Raw genomic sequence first — 10860 nt, 5'->3', positions numbered from 1 at the left:
AGCAGGAAGATGAGCTATTTTCTGTGAAACTGTGGTAGAAACCTTCCACTTCTTTAGCCACTAGAGTTTAAATGACTAGAAAAATAACAGTCAGTAAATGGGAGAAAAAACTCTTCCCAGATAGCAACACATACTGTCTGCAAGATGTCTGTTAAAGATCTTTAAAGCATCTGCTGTTGTACAAACATCTGATAGAAGTCTTTAAGACTTGCTAAATGTCTATTTGACATCTGATTGGCAACATCAGCTATAGACGTATTGCAGATGAGCAAATACTCTACAAAATATGTCTTGCAGATTTAAATGCAGACATCAAATATACTCTGTGATGTACGTGTGGTATCAGGGAAGTAATGTGGATTTTTGTAATTTTATTTGTCCTATTAGGTTGCAAACAAAATATTTTTAATGTTAGAGCATTACTTGCACATTCCCCAGTTTTTCTCTGTCTTTTATTTCTCTTCTGTATTGTTGTAGTTGTTGGTTGGGCGTCTCTGGACAAGGCGGGAAGATTTGATCCGAAACTGGCCGATGTTGTGGGGTTTCTTGCTCCCTCTAGCGGTCATGTTGTGTTTTAACACATCTCTGCTTGTCTACTTTCTCTCAAACCATCTGCTGGGCGAATCCCAACCTCAAGAGGTACGTAAACTGAACCATGAACGAATGGTCCATGTTGAAAACAAAGTTCGAGGTTAATGTAAACTGAATTGATGCTGTTAAAGGCATACTCCATCCCAAAATGAAAATTTTGTCATTATTCACTTACCCCCATGTCGTTCCAAACCTGTAAAAGCTTCGTTAGTCTTCGGAACACAATTTAAGATATTTTGGATGAAAACAGGGAGGCTTGAGACTGTCCCATAGACTCCCAAATAAATAACAGTGTGTCAAGGTCCAGGCAAGTATGAAAAAGCATCGTCAGAATACTCCATCTGCCATCAGTGATTCAACCATAATGTAATGAAGCGGACTAGAATACTTTTTTGTAAATGAAGAAAACAAAACAATAACAACTTATTTCAAACATTTTAAGCAAAAAGCGCATCGGCGCAGCGCGGCTTACACGGAAGAGCGTACACAATCTATGTACTGCTCAGAATTGCCAAAATGGCGCTACGCTGATTTGGAGAGACACAGAGGAGAGGAATTGTTGAATAAAGTTATTATTTTTGTTTTCTTTATGTACAAAAAGTATTCTCGTTGCTTCATAATGTTACGGTTGAATCACTGATCTCACATGGACCATTAGAATGATGCTTTTCATACTTTCCTGGACCTTGACACTGTTATTTATTTGGGAGTCTATGGGACAGTCACAGCATCCCGGTTTTCATCCAAAATATCTTAAATTGTGTTCTGAAGACGAACAAAGCTTTTACGGGTTTGGAAACGACATGGGGGTATAGGGATTAATGATAAAAATTAAATTTTGCAGTGGAGTAACCCTTTAATAACAATCCTTTACTACAATATAATAAGTTTTGGTTTGAAAATTATTTGAATTCTCTCATGTGTCCAGTATCTGAGGTGTAATTCTAAGAGTGCCAACATTTGCAGTTCTGTATAGGTTAATATTTTCTATATTATTTAATATGTTCATTTTGGTTCTTTAGCTCACGAGCGACTCCTATGAAGAAAGAAGATTTTGAGTAGTTTCTCTCTGGCTGTGGTGCTCGGTTTGTCCTGGATCATTGGTTACTTTGTTCTCATCACTCATGACAAAACACTTTACATCATTCTCAGTGTGTGGTCTTTTCTCTCTCTGCAACACGACACAGGTGCGTTCATATGCTATGCTTATTATTATTATTATTGATAAACTGACACTAAGGATGGTATTTCATATTCAAAAAAATATTTTTGTTACATCTATTCAAGCTGGTGTTTTAAAATATTATGCATATCTCTGTCTTGCATTGATTGGTGACTGACCACTAAATTTTCTGTCCTTCAAAGGGTGTTCAGATTTTCATTTTATTCACACTGCAGTCTTTTCTAAGGACAAGGACTCGTAATAAACTGGATTCTAAGACTGAATCAAAGGCGGAGCCTTAAAAAATGGACACCAAAAAGAGGACAACGACAATATCATATCGCGTTATCATTCTTTTATTATTTATATTTATTTTAATTTAAACTACTGTATATTTTAGTGATAGAAAACCATTTGTCTGTTGACGTTTATTTTAATTTAATTTAATATCAAATGAATAGTCTCATATACTCATATTGTACAAGTAAAGTTGACAGAAATTTCAGCTATTACAATGCAGACAGTCCTTTAACCTTTACTTTAGTCTTTAATTTTTATTTGACTTGCTTTAGATACAGTATAAATGGATTTAAATTTGCATTGCACCCATAAAAAAAAAAAAAAAAAAAAATTATCTGCAAATGTATGTGGTTTGTTTTATTTACTCTTTATGGCTCTCAAGGTTCAGCCAATGTGAAACAACCAGTGTTGGGCAAGTTACTCTGAAAATGTAATCAAATTACTGATTACTGATTATTACTTTTAAAAGTAATCACGTTAATTTTCTGATTACTTTATTTCAAAATATATGTAGTAATTAGTTACATTACTAGTTACGTTACTTTTTTCTCCATGAAATTTATGAAATCCCAGCATACACGCTCCCGATAAATATTTGTTAGTAAAGCATCAACATTCACAGAACACTGTTATTTTTAACTTTTTATAATCTCAGTTCAGTGCATGGTTTGGCATGGGCATGCAAGCAAAGGCAAAGAGCCACTGCTGCTTTATAATCTCTAAAAGACAAAACAGTTTCATTGCAATCTCACAAATCTCTGTTATAACCACAAATAAATATATGCATAATGAATATTTCATAATGTCTACAATGTCGTGTGTTATGAGAGGATTCGTTGAGCACGGCAACATATTTCAGCACTGCATTGCTCAGCGCCAGCTGCAGATAGCATAAATAGAAACTGCTTGCACCTGTAAATTGTTTTATTTTTTTATATTAGTTCATGTTGCATTTGTGCAATAGTGAATAATTTATTTGTTTTAGAGGAGGATTTTATGTTTGGATATTTCTATTTTGTGGGAGTCCCATGAATCATTTTATTCTCTCCCGCATCCCACACACACGAGTGTCTGCCCGCCAGCACCAGCACCTGCATTCTGTTGTGTCGGGTCTCGCGGCGCAGGTCTTAATCCCCGTGGTACTTGACTCGGACAGTGCGTGTGCTATATACTTTTTACAATCTCTAGATTATAAAAACACTGCATTCTGTCAGCAATGTAACGCGGCAGTAACGTACAGAGACCTCGACTTGTGTAACTATACTCTAATTACTATTTTGAAAATTATTATAAACGCATTAAATTACTCCGTGTACTAAAAAAGTAATCAACTTACAGTAAAGTTACTAAGTAATACGTTACTGCCCAACACTGGAAACAAACACATATGGAACAGACAATAGAATCCTAATCCTAAACTCTAAATAAATTCACTTCATATTTAAGCATAAAAAGGTTATTCAGGATGATATTGTAAATAAAAACTGTTACTGCATAAAGAAACTTTTTTTTTATTAATTTTTATTTTTATTTTTTATTTTATTTATTTATTTATTTAAAAAAAAAAATTTTTTTTAGAGTGTAGGAAACCAGGAACAAGGAACTCGTATAGAAAAGGATGAAAATAATATCAATATAAAATACTATGAACACAGATGACTCCTGTAAATCTTTGCATTTGTATTGCAGCTGTAAATTAAACATGAATATATATATATATATATCTATATATATATATATATATATATATATATATATATATATATATATATATATATAAAATATATATATATATATATTAAATAAGGATTGGACAAACAGATAATGTAAACACATGGGAAAATAAGCAATAATTTATTCTTTATTAAGGTGTTTGTACCACTTTTTTACCGCACAGTTCCATCTTGGTGTTTCAACCTTCTTAGATCATAACCCTTTTCAGCACTTCACCTGGACTAAAGTCAGTGAAACAAGATGAATTTGTTATCAACATGAACATCTTTAAAGGCATTAGTCCAATAGCTTAGTGTTCTGTCATAATAAACAAAAAAATCACCAAAAAATTCTGACAAAATAAACAGTTTCCAAAATCTGAATTCAGGGTGTCTACCACATAAAAGATTCCTAGAAAACATCAACAGCAATCTTTCCGAAACCGTTTAATCCAAACAAAATTCATCAAACAGATGTTTAAAAAACAACATTGTTCACACAGTGGGTTTTGAGTAATATTACAGCTAGGTGATTTGTCTGGCCAGGGCAGATGTTGAAGTTTCCATCTTGGGGTTTCAGCTGTCCATGGTTTTATGATCATGACACATTTTTCAGCACTTTAGCACTGTGATTAAAGTTTGTAGCAGTTGCAGATCTTATATGGATGTTGGCTTTGTTAGGTCAACACTGTAATCAGTTTTTGTGGAAAACATCCTTTAAGGCGGATATTGAGGTTTTCTGTCACTTTACTGCAGTAGTCTTTTTGTTGGTTGGACTTTACACCTTCTTAGTGTTCAGTGGTCCCTTTCATTCACTTTCAGTTTTCAGCCACTTTTCTTTTCTGCAGATGAAATCTTGTCATGCTTTGTCATAATCGTAAAGACTGTTATTTTTAAAAACACCAAACAATTGGGATATTAAGGTTACATGTAAAAAATCCAAAAAAAAAAATAAAATATATATATAAATCAGCATCATTTTCACTGTGTCCTACAGAACTGTATAATCCCATAATAATTGGTTTCACATTATTTTGTCTAGCCTCTGTATGTGCCGTGTGAATAACACAGAGTAATATGCAATATACTATTATTGTGCAGTGTTGTTGTCTTTTTAGTTTCTCATTAACATTAGTTTGATTGTAAATGGATGGCTTTTTTCTGATGGACTAATGAACTTCAAACTCCAGCAATGATCCAGCCCTGCCTCTGCTTTATAAACCTGACAGGAACAAGAGTAGTTAGTTAGTAGTTAGTTTTATAAATGTCATATCCAATACGTGTGAAATGGACTACTCTCTTCTGCTCTTAATCTTCACCTCAGGTAAGGTGTAAAATTTTGGTGTAGGATTAATTTTGAAACATTTTCACTCCAAAGCTGCTAGTAACTTTCTCAAATAGTTACAGAAAATAAACTGAAATTAACCTTTTTAAATTTAGAAGTAGAAAATGGTATTAAAAAAAAAAAAAAAAAAAAAAAAAAAAAAAGGTCATTATTAGTACAAATGGTCAGGTTATTGCTTCTCTTTCGTAATGTAGATTTTTGGTGCTTTATCTGAGTAGTTTATTTACAGTACCACAAGACACTTCCTGTGTAATGTTTATCTCTTTACCACACCATTGCATTTACTAGCTGCAAAAAAAACATAATATGAAAAAAAAACGCCAAAAAAAAATAAAAAAAAAAAAAACTTTATAAAATATCACTGAATATTTATGTAACCATACGTAACTTTTTTACTGAAGGTAGTTTTTGATCTCAGTTTTTAGGGGTTATTAAAAATGAGACACATTTGCTATTATTTTAATCCTCAACTGTCATTTAACAGTTTTTAAACTAGCAGAAGTCATAAACCAGGTTTAAATACCAGTTGCACTATGATGAATGCCATTATTGTATATTAAAAAGTTAATTATTGTATTGAAAAAACATTTTAGGTGTTTTTTTTATTTTTTGGATTAGATCAAATAGCATTTTAAGCTGTTATATGGGCCTCTTACAACACAATGTCATATTTTCTTTCCATTCTTATTGGAAAAAAAGTATATTCTATATTCATGAAACCAAATTAATGTGGAAAAAAAAAATACCCTGAACCCAGAAGTGGATTTACACAAACTGAGAAAGTCAAAAATTGTTGTGCTCTGCTCTCCCCTACTAATTTGACTACATAATGTACCATAACAAACAATATAAACAAATAAAAACAAATTTCACAAAGGGGACTGTGCAATGTATGTGTGTATGCAGTGCAAATATGTAAATATGCAGTTACAAATATATAGAATTTATATGTTTAGTATGAATGAAATTCAGACTGCTCTCTCCTGCGGCCTTGTGATGGATAGTAAAGTGTCCATTGAATGCACACTTCAGAATTCCAGTGGAAGGTAATAGATCATCCATAGACTTTTCACCTACTGTTTTGTATTTACTATGAATTTGGGAATACTACTTTTTAGGCAAACCTACTTTTTTTAGGGTTTTTTTTTTTCGTGCATACAATATGGTAGGGGAATATTCGATTCAGATGCTAGCAACAGGGTTAGTCAGACAGAGGGCCCTATCAAAACCCCTGCCGCAATGTGAAACCAGGTGCAATACAAGTGTTTTTTTGCTAGTTTCAGCAGCCTAATGCAGTTATCTTTTTTTTTTACGTCCTGCACCACGTTGTTTAAAAAGCAAATGCATTTGGTCTGAAAACGAGTTGTGTTCAGGCATATTGCTGGCACTTTGCTATTTTGAGGCAACTGAAATAGACTGCACCATTGACCAACAAAAACCAGTTCTAAAGTCTGGCACTATATATATATATATATGGTTATTTAAAGAGTGCGTTAGAAGGCTAATATGCGCCTATAGGCGGGTGAATAATGCGTGTCCACTTTGCTTATTACACACACAGAAATACGCAGCAGCACACATTTTTAAAAATGAAAAATTAAAGGATTAAAATGTAAAAGATTATTATTGTGTACATAAATATGAAACTACTTACATTATATAATGGATAGTCATTTCATGTATTAGATTTACTTGTACGAGCAGATCCATTCCCTCACTAGAGAGGCACTGAGTTTTTCCCCTTGCCAATTCCGCCATGTAAATACCGAATCTGCCATGGCGCGAGCACAACTGGATTGTAAAATCAAATGGGAGATGAGACTCTGATTGGTTTATGGCACGTTACGCCCAAAACACACCCATTACTCATTAAGAGAATAGGGACAACCCTTTTAGAACATGTGCGGGGTTAAAACCCACCGAGCATTTTCATATCTTTAAACTAGCAAAAGGGGGATTCGGACATGCCCTAAGCGCAATTGCACTGTGCGCTTAAGACCATGCGCTTAGATCGTTAAAATAGGGCCCTGACTCTTCTTGTCTAAATCACCTTTCTGTCCGCTATCTCTGACATTTGCATAGGATAGTTGCATTTCGCCCCCTAGAGGCAGTCATACAGAACTTTCAAATTACTCTACAAACATTCATGCTATGCCGCAACCTGTTCTATAAAACCTTCCGCTATGCTTTTAAGGTTCTGAATTTTCCCCAGTCCTTTTGACTGGAAAATTTAATGTTTTGTTTGTTTTAGATTTTTTTTACTTCTTCGGAATGGTACGAAAACTTGGTACTGCAATGTGATCAAAAATAAATAAATAAATAAATAAAAAACCATGGACATTATTCAAAAAGGTAAATGGTCCTGTAACAAAAGTCACACACTTGTACTTGTTCACAGTCAGAAATGAGCATATTGAAAATTAATGAGAATGCAAACTTCATGTAATGGAAAATATTTGGTGATGCACCTAAACAAGATCTTACTGAAAGCTCTAAAACAATATCAAACTAAATTATAGTATATTCATTTCATTTAAATACAAAAGTTTGGTCACCTTTGACTACCATGCGAACAGCACCAGAGTGGTAAACTATAAAAGAGTACTCAACTGAGAGATAAGCTGATGTATGTGTGTGAAAAAATATCATATATCGTGTTAAAAAGTAAATAAATAACACGGCGCATGAGAACACAGTTCCAGTCTCTGTTTTTATTGGAGGCTGTATCAGATAAGGCAGATGATTCACATGCCTAAGAATTCTCCTTAGCTGTTAGAAAATTCAATGTAAACATCTTGGGGCTTATTGCTTTAATAAGCTCACTCACTGATGAAAAAATGCCAATACATCATTTAAATTTGAGGAAATAATCAGTTTTTATTGTCCTTAATAATGAACATTATGCACAGGAAGCTCTTTTAGTATGATCTGCATCAGTATTTTACTGCTCATTCTTTCATATAATCAACAATTACTACCAACGTATAAAACAAACTCACTGAGACAGCTGACACTTTCTTTTCCATCGTTATTTTATTATATCCATTATGTGCTTGTACAGACAAAAACATATAGAACAGTGAAACTGTGCCACATATTCTCTGACATGTTTTGCAGGCACTTGACATGACAGTGACATGAGCTCCTCTGACAGAGCCCTTCACACCTATTGGTTGTTGCTCTCAAAAGTTGCTCAGCATTTGCAAAAGTTAATCATATGTCACCTACATCCTTGTGTCACCAATCACTGTTTCTCATAACACCAGAAATCACCGCTTCTCCACGTGAAATTAATCAATGGATCATGTCACTGCATGTTGTGATGTTAGTCAGACTGTGTTTTTTCTGTTCTAAGCAGTCATTTCTTGGACTGAATATAAAATGGCAAACTGGCCCAGATTTAGCAAGACTAAAGGTCGGTTCAATACATTTGTCTGATTTTTTGTCTCTGTAAACAGCTGTTTTTGAGAAGACTTGGTGTCTAAATACTACAGAGAGCACCACCAGCACACCCAACTACAGCATCAGTACAACATTCAGCAGCCTGTACACAACAGTAACCGTGCCGAGTCTGGTGTGTGAAAACAAGGGTATCTTACAAGACGGGATCTGCATCTGCCCAGATGATTGGACTGGAACTACCTGCAACATACGTAAAACCCATTGAAAATATTGTATGATATGCAGACTGAATAATCTTGTAAAGGGTCTAAAGATTACTAACAGTCTTGTTTTTTTTTTGTTTTGTACAGAAAATTTCTGCCCTGAACAGAAGCCCTCACACACTAGCAAATTCACCTTTCCAAAAACTGTCCTAGGCCAGTTTGCTTCCTCCGTAGAGAGATGTCCACCAGAAACAACAATTGGTATTTGTCTCTCTACTAGCTTCCTTTTTTATCACAGTATGCAGTAATATATATAAAGTGGGTATGGAAAGTATTCAGACCCCCTTAAATTTTTCAGTCTTTGTTATATTGCAGCCATTTGCTAAAATCATTTAAGTTCATTTTCTTTCTCATTAATGTACACACAGCACCCCATATTGACAGAAAAACACTGAATTGTTGACATTTTTGCAGAATTATTAAAAAAGAAAAACTGAAATATCACATGGTCCTAAGTATTCAGAACCCTTTGCTGTGACACTCATATATTTAACACTCAGGTGCTGTCCATTTCTTCTGATCATCCTTGAGATGGTTCTACACCTTCATTTGAGTCCAGCTGTGTTTGATTATACTGATTGGACTTGATTAGGAAAGCCACACACCTGTCTATATAAGACCTTACAGCTCACAGCGCATGTCAGAGCAAATGAGAATCATGAGGTCAAAGGAACTGCCTGAAGAGCTCAGAAACAGAATTGTGGCAAGGCACAGATCTGGCCAAGGTTACAAATAAATTTCTGCTGCACTTAAGGTTCCTAAGAGCACAGTGGCCTCCATAATCCTTAAATGGAAGACCTTTTGGGATGACCCGAACCCTTCCTAGAGCTGGCCGTCCGGCCAAACTGAGCTATCGGGGGAGAAGAGCCTTGGTGAGAGAGGTAAAGAAGAACCCAAAGATCACTGTGGCTGAGCTCCAGAGATGCAGTCGGGAGATGGGAGAAAGTTGTAGAAAGTCAACCATCACTCCAGCCCTCCACCAGTCGGGGCTTTATGGCAGAGTGGCCCGACGGAAGCCTCTCCTCAGTGCAAGACACTAAAAAACACCTGAAGGACTCCAAGATGGTGAGAAATAAGATTCTCTGGTCTGCTGAGACCAAAGATAGAACTTTTTGGGCTTAATTCTAAGCGGTATGTGTGGAGAAAAAACACTGGCACTGCTCATCACCTGTCGTGTTTTTCAGCTGCAGGGACAGGACGACTGGTTGCAGCATCATGCTGTGGGGGTGTTTTTCAGCTGCAGGGACAGGACGACTGGTTGCAATCGAGGGAAAGATGAATGCGGCCAACTACAGGGATATTCCGGATGAAAACCTTATCCAGAGTGCTCAGGACCTCAGACTGGGCCGAAGGTTCACCTTCCAACAAGACAATGACCCTAAGCACACAGCTAAAATAACGAAGGAGTGGCTTCACAATGACTCCGTGACTGTTCTTGAATGGCCCAGCCAGAGCCCTGACTTAAACCCAATTGAGCATCTCTGAAGAGACCTGAAAATGGCTGTCCACCAACGTTTACCATCCAACCTGACAGAACTGGAGAAGATCTGCACGGAGGAGTGGCAGAGGATCCCCAAATCCAGGTGTGAAAAACTTGTTGCATCTTTCCCAAAAAGACTCATGGCTGTATTAGATCAAAAGGGTGCTTCCACTAAATACTGAGCAAAGGTTCTGAATACTTAGGACCATGTGATATTTCAGTTTTTCTTTTTTATAAATGTGCAAATATCTCAACAATTCTGTGTTTTTCTGTCAATATGGGGTGCTGTGTGTACATTAATGAGGACAAAAATGAACTTAAATGATTTAACAAATGGCTGCAACATAACAAAGAGTGAAAAATTTAAGGGGGTTTGAATACTTTCTGTACCCACTGTATGTTTATATATATAATTTTATTTTATTTTTTTTTTCAGCTGCATGCACCAGGCATCAGCCCTCTGTAATATAGCTACTCACTCATTTTGATTCTCCAAACATACTCAACTGTAGTTTGACCCTGGATGCCATTAATGCATGGGTATGTAATATATGCCTGATGACTGTAATATTTTTCTATTTATTTATTTATTTTAAATCAAGGTT

This window comes from Cyprinus carpio, chromosome A22 (genome assembly GCF_018340385.1).
Source record: "Cyprinus carpio isolate SPL01 chromosome A22, ASM1834038v1, whole genome shotgun sequence".
NCBI classification, from domain to species: domain Eukaryota; kingdom Metazoa; phylum Chordata; class Actinopteri; order Cypriniformes; family Cyprinidae; genus Cyprinus; species Cyprinus carpio.
The sequence above is the reverse complement of the archived record's forward strand: the minus strand, read 5'-3'. Positions refer to the sequence as shown.